Source organism: Odocoileus virginianus, chromosome 7, assembly GCF_023699985.2.
Source record: "Odocoileus virginianus isolate 20LAN1187 ecotype Illinois chromosome 7, Ovbor_1.2, whole genome shotgun sequence".
In the NCBI taxonomy this organism is placed as follows: domain Eukaryota; kingdom Metazoa; phylum Chordata; class Mammalia; order Artiodactyla; family Cervidae; genus Odocoileus; species Odocoileus virginianus.
In genome coordinates, this window is record NC_069680.1 from 63,530,691 (window position 1) to 63,541,177 (window position 10,487).

General features: G+C 39.6%; 1 pseudogene; it reads left to right on the plus strand.

Annotated features, from left to right (window-relative positions):
* Nucleotides 1-8,034, plus strand: part of LOC139035893 (syntaxin-8 pseudogene) — a 42,974-nt pseudogene extending 34,940 nt beyond the window's left edge.
* The last annotated feature ends 2,453 nt before the right edge of the window (nucleotides 8,035-10,487 follow it).

Genomic DNA, 10,487 nt, shown 5'->3' on the forward strand with positions numbered 1-10,487 from the left:
CCTGACCCAAGTGTGGAACCCGTGTCTCCTGCATCGCCTGTATTGCAGGCAGGTTCTTTACTGCTGAGCTACCAAGGAAGTCCTTTAAGCCCACAACCTTCAGAGAGTAAACACTAGGGTTCAAATCTCGTCCTTACTGTGTACTAAAATTGTAACTTTGTGCAAGTTACTTCACCTGTATGAATTTGAATCTTCTTACTTGTAAAAGGGAATGAAAATAAACCTACTTCATAGGAATATTATGAAGTTTGAACAAAATGATGCACATTAAGTGCTTTCATACTGTGTCTTTTTTTTTTTTTTCATACTGTGTCTTATACAGAGAAAATAATCCATAAATGGGAGCTGTTGCTGTGATCATCTGTGTGTGTTAGTCGCTCAATCATGTCCAACTTTTTGCAATCCCATGGACAGTAACCCACCAGGCTCCTCTGTCCATGGGATTCTCCAGGCAAGAATACTCGAGGGGATTGCCATTTCCTCCTTAGGGGATCTTCCCCAGCCGGGGATCAAACCCATGTGGCCTGTGTCTCCTGCATTGCAGGCGATTCTTTACCCACTGAGCCATTGGGTGTTACATTTCTAAACTATTTGAAAATTTTTTCAACAAACATGTTTTAAAAATAAAAACAGTAAAAAAAAATTTTTTTTTTTTTTAAGAGAAGTAAAGGATGGCTATATAGCTGTTAGGGGAAGAGAGTTAGTAAGAGGGCACGAGCAGATGCAATAAGGGTCTGAGCAGGAGGGTGGGGCTCAGATGTGGAGAAGGGAGTGTGAGCCTTTTCTTTGGCCTCCAGCTGAGGAGCCATCTCTTTCTGTTCTGGGACACTGCCCCCTGCTCTCTCAGGTCAGACATAAAGACATACTGGAGACAAACTGCTCCAGTTAGCTCTACCCTGCCAACATCTCTGATTCCCATAGAACCCTGGGACACACTGGCCACCAGAGGGTTTCTTGCCATATCTGGATCCAGGGTAACCTGGTGAGTTCAGCACAAGGTTGGTATGATTTCATCTGCTGGTTTGACAGGCTGTGTCTATGAAAATTGCCCTAAAAGGTTAGCTCCTTGAAGATGCTTCTTGTTAGTCCCTGAAGCTCAGGATTCATCTTACATTTAATAAGACAGCCACTGCCATGATATCATCAAGATAACTCTAGATCAGAGATAGTCCTTAGCCATGGTAGCCTCTCTCCCTTTTCCTAAGGCTTTTCATTTTCTGCTAAGTGGATGCTGGCTCTGGCCCTTCACGCCTGGCCGGGTGCTCAGCATACACCGTGGGTTTGCCTTTTGTCACACTGAGCATGCCTTCTGCAACCACGCTGGGGCACACATTCTCCCATATTTGGGAGTAAGCCGGAGACTTGGCGGCATGTGGGTTTCTGTTTAAAATTCCAAAGCCAGCGGGGCGTATATTATCCATTTCCTCAGATCCAACATGCTGTAAAGCATGAGTCAGAGTCGGATAAGCTTCTTCCCAGGGGAAGTTGTGTCAGTTGGTTAGTGAATGTAATTAAACAAGGATAATGTTCACTGACATTAGCTGCAGATTAATGCAGAGAAAAACAAAATCTCCATCTCGAGTTTACAATATTCCTGCCAAGATAAGACAACTTTCCCAAGTGTCACTGATCAGAGAAGGCGCAATCCAACCTTCATGAAATTTGAGGGGTACAGGAAGACCCTTCCATCAAAACATCCCTTCCACATAAATAAATAATGCAGAAATGAGGACCTCTGTGGGGAGAGATTATATTTTGATTACTTTTAAGGTATGTTTGTGAGTGGAGTTACATGTTAGCAAATATCCATGAGGGTTATTTTATCTGATTTAATCCATCATCGCTGAGGGCCAGGTGGTTGAAAGCAGACTCTGGGGGGATGGAACATGGGATAGATAAGATTTCATAAGCATTGAGGATAACATGCAGTTTATTGTGCTTTGCATACCAATGGGCCCTTTGGGAGGTTTCCTCCCAGAAGCCAGGAAGCAACAAAGGCCCCGAGCTCCAGAAGGGCTGAGGGGCTGAGGGTACCAAGGAGGAAGTTAGGAAATGGGGGGTGGGTCTAGAAAGCACTGGAAACCACGATTTCCATAGCATATTTTAGCCTAGACAAGCCCTCTTCTCAATCATGGAAGCCATAAAATAGAAAGACAATTCTAGAAAGGCTGCTGCAAGTCACTGAGTCCAACTCCTCTTTGTAGAAGAGCAAACTGGGGTCTAATCAGAGAGGTTAATTAAGTTGCCCAAGTTTCAGTCCTTGGGTTGGGAAGATCCCCTGGAGAAGGGAAAGGCTTTCCACTCCATTCTGGCCTGGAGAATTCCACAGACTGTAAAGCCCATGGGATCGTAAAGAGTCGGACACGACTGAGCGACTTTCACTTTTGCTTTCACCCAGCAGGTAAGTGGCAGAGTTGAGGCTTAAGTCTCCTCTTTTCCAGGGATGACAAGAGCCAATACTCAGGTTGATCTCACTGGCCCATATCTACAAATATCTGTCCTGCCTTTTCAAATATAACCTCTACCCAGGGTGTAAAAAGCAATGCTAAACCATTGTTTCTGAAAAAGTAGTCTCCTGCCACTCAGGTCCCTCCTGACATAAATGAACAATTTCAACATGCATTTTTTTCTTAAACTCCACACAAAAAGCATGCTAAATTTTATATGCTAGTTGCTCAGTTGTGTCCAACTATTTACGACCCCATGGACTTGTAGTCTACCAGGCTCCTCTGTCCATGGGATTCTCCAGGCAAGAATACTGGAGTTGGCAGCCATTCCCTTCTGTGCGGAATCTTTCTGACCCAGGGATTGAACCCTGGTCTCCTGTATTGCAGGCAGATTCTTTACGGTCTGAGTCATGAGGGCAGCCCAAATTTCATATAATTGAGATTTAAAACATTACTAACTGGAATAACTTCTGGACATAAATAAAAAGGAATTTGTGAATGTTCTTTTAACTCTCTGATGAAGTATTCTCACCCTCACGCCACTCCCACCTTCTACCTGAAAAAAGCATTTAGAAATATACTTTTTTTTTTTTTTGGCATTTCTCTGTGTTTTAGTGTTTTCAAGTACCCCTTCTGATTCAGGTCAAAGCATTTTGTTTTTCTTAAATGTGAGATTGTATTCTTTCTGCCCAAAGAGGATCGAAGACTTTTCCAAATAAGGAAGTTTTGCTGGAGTGTGTGTGGCCCAGGCAGCCGCAGTTGTTGGGAGTCTTAACTTAGTCAAATACAGTAGCTCCACTAAGCCGGAAAGCACTTAGGGACTCATTAGCACCACTGCACAGCTGAGCCAATGGGGGCTGGGGGTGTTGCCAGCAAGTGGTTGTGGCAGGGACACGAAAAAGATTTGTAGAGAAGGCAAAGTTTGGTTTGGGCACAGCCCTGCTCTCCTCACTCCCTCTTTTCCAGCCCACAAGTCCGGCTTGTGTCTGCCTTTCATTCAGAATAGAAAGAGGATGCTCCGATTCTTTGGAATCAGATAGATCCAAGTTTAAAACCCTAGCTCCTCACATAGAATCTTTGTGACCTTATAAATTTGCTCAACTTATCTTTAAAACCAAAAATAATGGTGCTTATCTTACAGAGTTGTTATGAGGAGTAAATAACTTATTAAACATAATGTGTATAGTATGTTCCCAATTTCCCTTTTTAGGTTTTAAAATTACAGTTGACCCTTGAGCAACTCAGAGGTTAGGGTCACTGACCCTCCACGCAGTCAAAATTCTGGGTGTAGTTAGCGTTCTGTTTGTGGTTCCTCTGTATCCTCAGTGTCCCATTCTTGCATTCAACCAATCACAGATCCCATAGTACTGTAGTTTTTACTATTGAAAGAAATCTGTGAAAAAGAGGACCAGGGCATCTCAAACCGTGTTGTTCAAGGAGCAACTGTCCTCCTTTCCACCCTTTCTCTAGTACCTCCTCTACAATCAGAAACAACTTAGTTTGACTTAGTACTTAACTAGGGATTAGGAAGAAAATGTGATTATTAAAATAATTTGTGCTAAGGTATGAGTGACTACAATGAAAATGTATTAGCCCATACGAACTTCCATAACCAGGGATATTGTTGTAAATGCGATGAAGAATTTCCCTGTGAAACTGGGGACATTTAATTTTGCAATGCCCTTAATTTATACCACTATGCCTTGTCCACCTGCCATGAAGCCTAGTCAACCTCTTAAGGTGAGAAGAAGCAAGTGCTTCATGAGAGTCTATAGTATTCTGGAAATCTGATAAATAAGATCTTTTTTTTCCTAGACAGAGGAATGCTAATCATCTTATTTAAAAAACTTTTAAAAAACACATGGCTAATTCATTTCAATGTATGACAAAAACTACTGTAATGATGTAAAGTAATTAGCCTCCAACTAATAAAAATAAAGGGAAAAAAAATAAAATAAAAAAATAAAATTATCAAGTGCCATGTCAAAAAAAAAAACAAAACATAATCTTTTAGATTGGTAAATTCAGACCATTCTAGGGTGAGTACCTTTGACAGAAGTTTCTTACCTGAACAGCAAAGACCTGTTACCAATTCCATACCCAAATGGAAAAAATATTAGCCCCAGATCAAGTAGCTCTTAAGACAGTCTTGATGTAAAATGGTACACTTTGTAAAACAGTCTGGCAGTTTCTCAAAAGTTAAACACAGAGATACCATGTGACCCAGTAATTCCATTCCTAGATATATACCCAAGAAAAATGAAAGCATGTGTTCACACAAAAACTTGCATGTGAATGTTCACAGCAGCATTATTCACAATAGCTAAGTAGAAAAAATCCAAATGCCCATCAACTGATGAATGAATAAACAAAATGTGGTACATCTATACAATGGAATATTATTCAGACTTAAAAGGGAATGAAGTACTGATATATACTATAATATGATGGGTGGGCCTCAAAATCATGCTAAGTGGAAGAAGTTTGACACAAAAGACCACATACCACATGATGCCATTTGTAAGAAATTTCTAGAAGATGTAAATCCATAGAGACGGAAAATAGATTAGTGGTTGCCTGAGAGCTGGGGCAAAAAAGGAGTACTGTTAATTGGTATGGGGTTTCTATGTGGGGTTACAAGAATGTTCTAAAATTGGTGTGGTAGTGGTTGCACAACTCTGAATAAAGTAAAAACCACTGACTTGAACTCTTTAAATGAGTGAATTGTATAGCATGTAAGTGCTCAGTCGCTAAGTTGTATCCAATTCTTTGTGGCCCCCATGGACTGTAGCCCACCAGGCTCCTCTGTCCATGAGATTTTTCAGGTAAGAATACTGGAGTGGGTTGCCATTTCCTTTTCCAAAGCATATAAGCTGTAACTCAATAAAGCTGTTATACACACACACACACACACACACACACACACACACACACACACACACACAGATAGCACAGTACTTGTTACCTTGTAGGTACTTCCAGATTGGTTGGTTAAAAGGCTACAGGTCTCCTAAGCTCTAGAAAATGAACCTGGTGTCCTGTTTGGAGATCCTAGTGAGTGATTTCTTATGAGTCCAAGCATGGATGGGAGGAAACAGGATGAGGACTTCACAAGTTCTGCATTCTGTATTTCTAGTCTTCTGGCTGGAAACATGTATACAACAGTAGAAAATAGGCCAGAAAATGGCTTCTAGTATTGCTACTGTTTTTTCTTAAAAATCTGATTTCTCTGTAAGCCCTATAAATAAAGTAAGCCTTATTAGAGGGATATTATTATTTAAGATTGAAGTCACTGGAGAAATCATATGATTACTAATTCCACAGGCAACGAATTAAAATGGAAAGCTCAAATCAGCTATAGGGAGATGAGAAAGGATCTTTGGCAAGATGCTAGATAATTAACAGAGTTCTTTTGCATTAAAACAAAAAGCCTTAGGGGTCAGCAAAAGTAGTTATAATTGCTTTGTCTCAAAGATTCAAGTGACTGATGGAATAATAAAGGTAATTCTTTGTAGACTAGGAAGTTTAATAGTATGTGTTTCAGGATCAATTTTAGTAAAAATGACACCTAATCTTCATGAATTTTTATTATTTTGCCCAAGAAATTCTCCCTTTTTGATTTATAAAATGGAGAAGCATAACTAAAGCACAGTTCAGACCTGATGTCATTAGTCTCCATTTCCTCAGTGAGTCTAAAATGCAGACACCAAGTAAGCAGTATCAAATCTCTATTTTCCAGCTTGAAACACGATTTGGTAATATGAGCGTATTTAAATTAGTAAACACACAAAATTAAGATTGACTTCACACATTTTAAAATTGCTTTTAAAACTTCAAATGTAACATATGGTCATATTAAAAGTGTAAAACTGCAGCAGCTTGCACATTACTAATAATAATTACTAACAATGAATACACATTTACTCTGTGCCTAGCACTAAGTTTAGAGTTACCTACTTTAATCCTCACAACCATCTTATGAGGCATATTTTCCTCCATTTTCAGACAAAGAAACTAAAGAGAGGTTAAGTAATTTGTTGAAGGTCACACATCTTCTGAGTGATAGAATCATGATTTTAAACCAGGCAATTATATACTTCAGTATCTAAGCTAAGTTCCTTTATACAATGAGTAAAGTTCTTATTAACTTCTCCAATCCTCTCCCTCCAAATTAACTATTATTTGCAGTTTACCATATGTTAGAAAGATGAAATTTAATAACTGGAAAATAGCCTTTAGCTTTCTCATTCAAATCCAGGTATATAGATCCAGGTATATCATATAATATATAAAACTAATTAAACATATAAATACAATTAACTATATATAATAATTAATTGTGTAAAATTAACTAAATGTATTATAAAATACATCACAATATTCACAGGCCCAGATATCAACCCCTCCAAAATGAAAAACCAGATTCACACAAAAATGTGCATAGCACAAAAATGTGAATGTTCATAGTAGCATTATTTATAACAGCCCCAAAGTGGAAACAATTCAAATGCCCATGAACTTCTGATTGATAAATAAAATGTGATGTACTCAAACAATGGAATATTATTCAGCAATAAAAATGAATGAAATAGAAGGGAGGAGCCAAGATGGCGGAGGAATAGGACGGGGAGACCATTTTCTCCCCTACAAATTCATCGAAAGAGCATTTGAACGCTGAGCAAATTTCACAAAACAATTTCTGATCGCTAGCAGAGGACATCAGGCGCCCAGAAAAGCAGCCCATTGTCTTCGAAGGGAGGTTCTCCACCTACGATTCTACCTGCCAAATTGCACAAGAGATTGCCGAGAAAGTTCAGCAGCGAAATCAGTATGAAAGAAATGGTGAAAATACAACCAAGCTTACCGTGACAATCAGAGCTTTGTTGCAGAAACTGAAGGAAAAGATCGCCCTTTTGAAGGACTTATTGCTAAGAGCTGTGGCAACACATCAGATAACACAGCTCGAAGGAGACCGAAGACAGAACCTCTTGGATGATCTTGTAACTCGAGAGAGACTACTTCTGGCCTCCTTTAAGAACGAGGGTGCAGAACCCGATCTTATCAGGTCCAGCCTGATGACTGGAGGGGCCAAGCGAGCAGCACCCACCGTTGGCTCTTGGAGGAGCTGGAGGAGACCAGAGGCTTGGGTTTTGATGAAATCCGGCAACAGCAGCAGAAAATTATCCAAGAGCAGGATGCAGGCCTCGATGCCCTTTCCTCAATCATAAGTCGCCATAAACAAATGGGGCAGGAAATTGGGAACGAGCTGGATGAGCAAAACGAGATAATTGATGACCTTGCCAACCTGGTGGAGAATACCGATGAGAAACTTCGCACTGAAACCAGGCGTGTGAATCTGGTGGACAGGAAGTCCACGTCTTGTGGGATGATAATGGTGATTTTACTGCTGCTCGTGGCCATCGTGGTGGTTGCAGTCTGGCCGACCAACTAGTGGCCATCCAGGGACCACCAACCAGGACACCTGCCTGTGATGTAGTAAAGCCGAGCATCCTCTTGGTACCCGAAAGCCGCTCTCAATAAATTCCCCCAAAGTTCTAAAAAAAAAAAAAAAAAAAAAAAAATGAAATACTGATAACATGCTACAAGGGTAATACTTGAAAACATTATGCTAATTGAAAGAAATAAGTCACAAAGGAGTACATATTGTATAATTCGATTTATACAAACTGTCTAGAACAGGTAACTCAATAGAAATGGAAAGTAGATTATCGGTGCCTACAACTGTGGGTGGGAATGGTTGAATGGTGAGTGACTAAAAACAGGTAGCAAGTTTCTTTTGGGGGTCATGAAAATAGTCCAAAATTGATTGTGGTGATGGTTATACAACTCTGTAAACATACTAGAAACCACTGAATTGCATAGTTTAAATATATAAATTTTATAATATTTAAATTATATTTCTTTTTTTAAAAAATGAAAATAGCTCTTTAAAAATGTTATTTATTTATTTTTTTCTGGCTGTGCTAGGTCTTTGTTGCTGTGTGGGCTTTTCCCTAGTTGCAGTGAGTCGGGTCTCCTCTCTAGTTGGGGTGCATGAGTTTCTCATTGTGGGGGCTTCTCTTGTGGAGCACAGGTTCTAGGATGCTCAAGTTTCAGTAGTTAGGCTTTCAGGCTCTAGAGCACAGGCTCAGTAGCTGAGGTGCAAGGGCTTAGTTACCCTGCAGCATGTGGGATCTTCCTGATCAGGGGTTGAACCTGTATCTCCTGCATTGGCTGGCGGATTGTTCATCTGAGCCACCAGGGAAGCCCTAAATTATATTTCATTAAAGCTGCTAAAACATCATTCATGATAGTGAATTATAATCAAAATCCATCTGATCATTTTAACCCGTCCTTGAAACTTAAATAATTAATAAAATTTTAATCAAAAACACCTTCACGAATCCAGGTAATTAGATTGCTGTTCAGATATGACAAGGTTATAATGAGAAGAGAAAGCAAAATTTTAAAAACCACAAGAAGCAACCACAACTTACATACTGGTCACGTAGAAGGAAGAAGAGGTTACTTGTACAAGAATTTAGAGTATGTCCCAGCTTTAATCTATACTATTTTGGTTCATATTTGGCTTTCAACAGACTACATACATATTTAACATGATTTTTAAATGTAACACATTTTTGGCAAGATGACTAGTATATGAACCTTGATGGTGTGGCAGCTAAGCCCCAAAGACAGACCCTGATATACCTCCTGCTATTCAAGCTTTTGTGTAGTCCTCTCCCACATAGAGTCTGGATTGACCCTGTAACTCATTTTTTTAAACTACTAATAATTTTTTAAAAAATTTACTTTTGGCTGTTCTGGGTCTTTGCTGCTACCCTCGGGCTTTGTGCACTGGTTCTCATTGTGGTGGCTTCTTTTGCTGCACAGCACAGGTTCTAGGGTGCTCGGGCTTCATTAGTGGTGGCACATCAGCTTAGTTGCCTCACAACATGTGGAATCTTCCCAGACCAAGGATGGAACCTGTGTCCCCTGCATTGGCAGGTGGATTCTTAACCACTAGACTACCAAGGAAGTCCCAATTACTAATAATTTAAATTTGATTTAGATGTCACACAAAAATTTGAAGCTAGGTGATGGGTACATGAAAGCTCATATACTTACAGTGTATTTGAATATTTCCCCACTTTGTTTTTTGTTTTAAGCAGTACAGTGAAACTGATGACTAGTTCTAGATGTAAGCCTTCAGAATACTTTGCAATTCTTGCTTTCACACTTTTGAAAAGTCTTGAACTGCCATGTAAGAAATCTGGCTACCCACTGGAGAGATCACTTGGAAAAGTGACTTAGAAAGGCCATGTAGAAAGGGAGGGACCCTGAGACTGAATGGAGAAAGAGGCCCAACCATCCCAGCAGTTCATGTCCAGCCTTCCAACCATAATCACCAAGGAACCAGACATGTGACTGTGCTGTCTTGGATGTTCCAGCCTCATGCATCCCCCAAATAAGGGCAGTCCCATCTGATACCTCATGGAGCAGAACTGCCTAGCTGGCACCAATCAATCCACAGGATAATGACAGATCATACAGTGAAGCCATTGAATTTTGGAGTGGTTTATTATGCAGCCATAAATAACTGAAATGAATATTTCTGTTTTGTTTTCGCTAAACCTCCTAACCCCACAAGTATGTGTGGGCTTTGTTGTTCTTAGAGCTGGTCAGGGAATAAACTACCACAGTTTTTCACTTTAAAAACTTTTAATTTGGAAATAATTTCAAATTTACCAAAAAAGGAAAGTTGCAAAATAGTACACAGAGCTTCCATATACCTATCACCCTGATTATTATTTCTGAATCATTTGAGAAGAAGTTGTAGACATGATGTGCTATATTATGCTTTAACATCTCAGTTTGTATATCTTGAGTGTAAGGATACAGTACAACAATCAAAATCATGAAATTAACATTGATCCAACAATATCATGTAATCTATGGAGCCAATTTAAACATCCCCTAATGTCTCAATGGAAAATAGATGGAGAAACAATGAAAACAGTGAGAGACTTTATTTCTTTG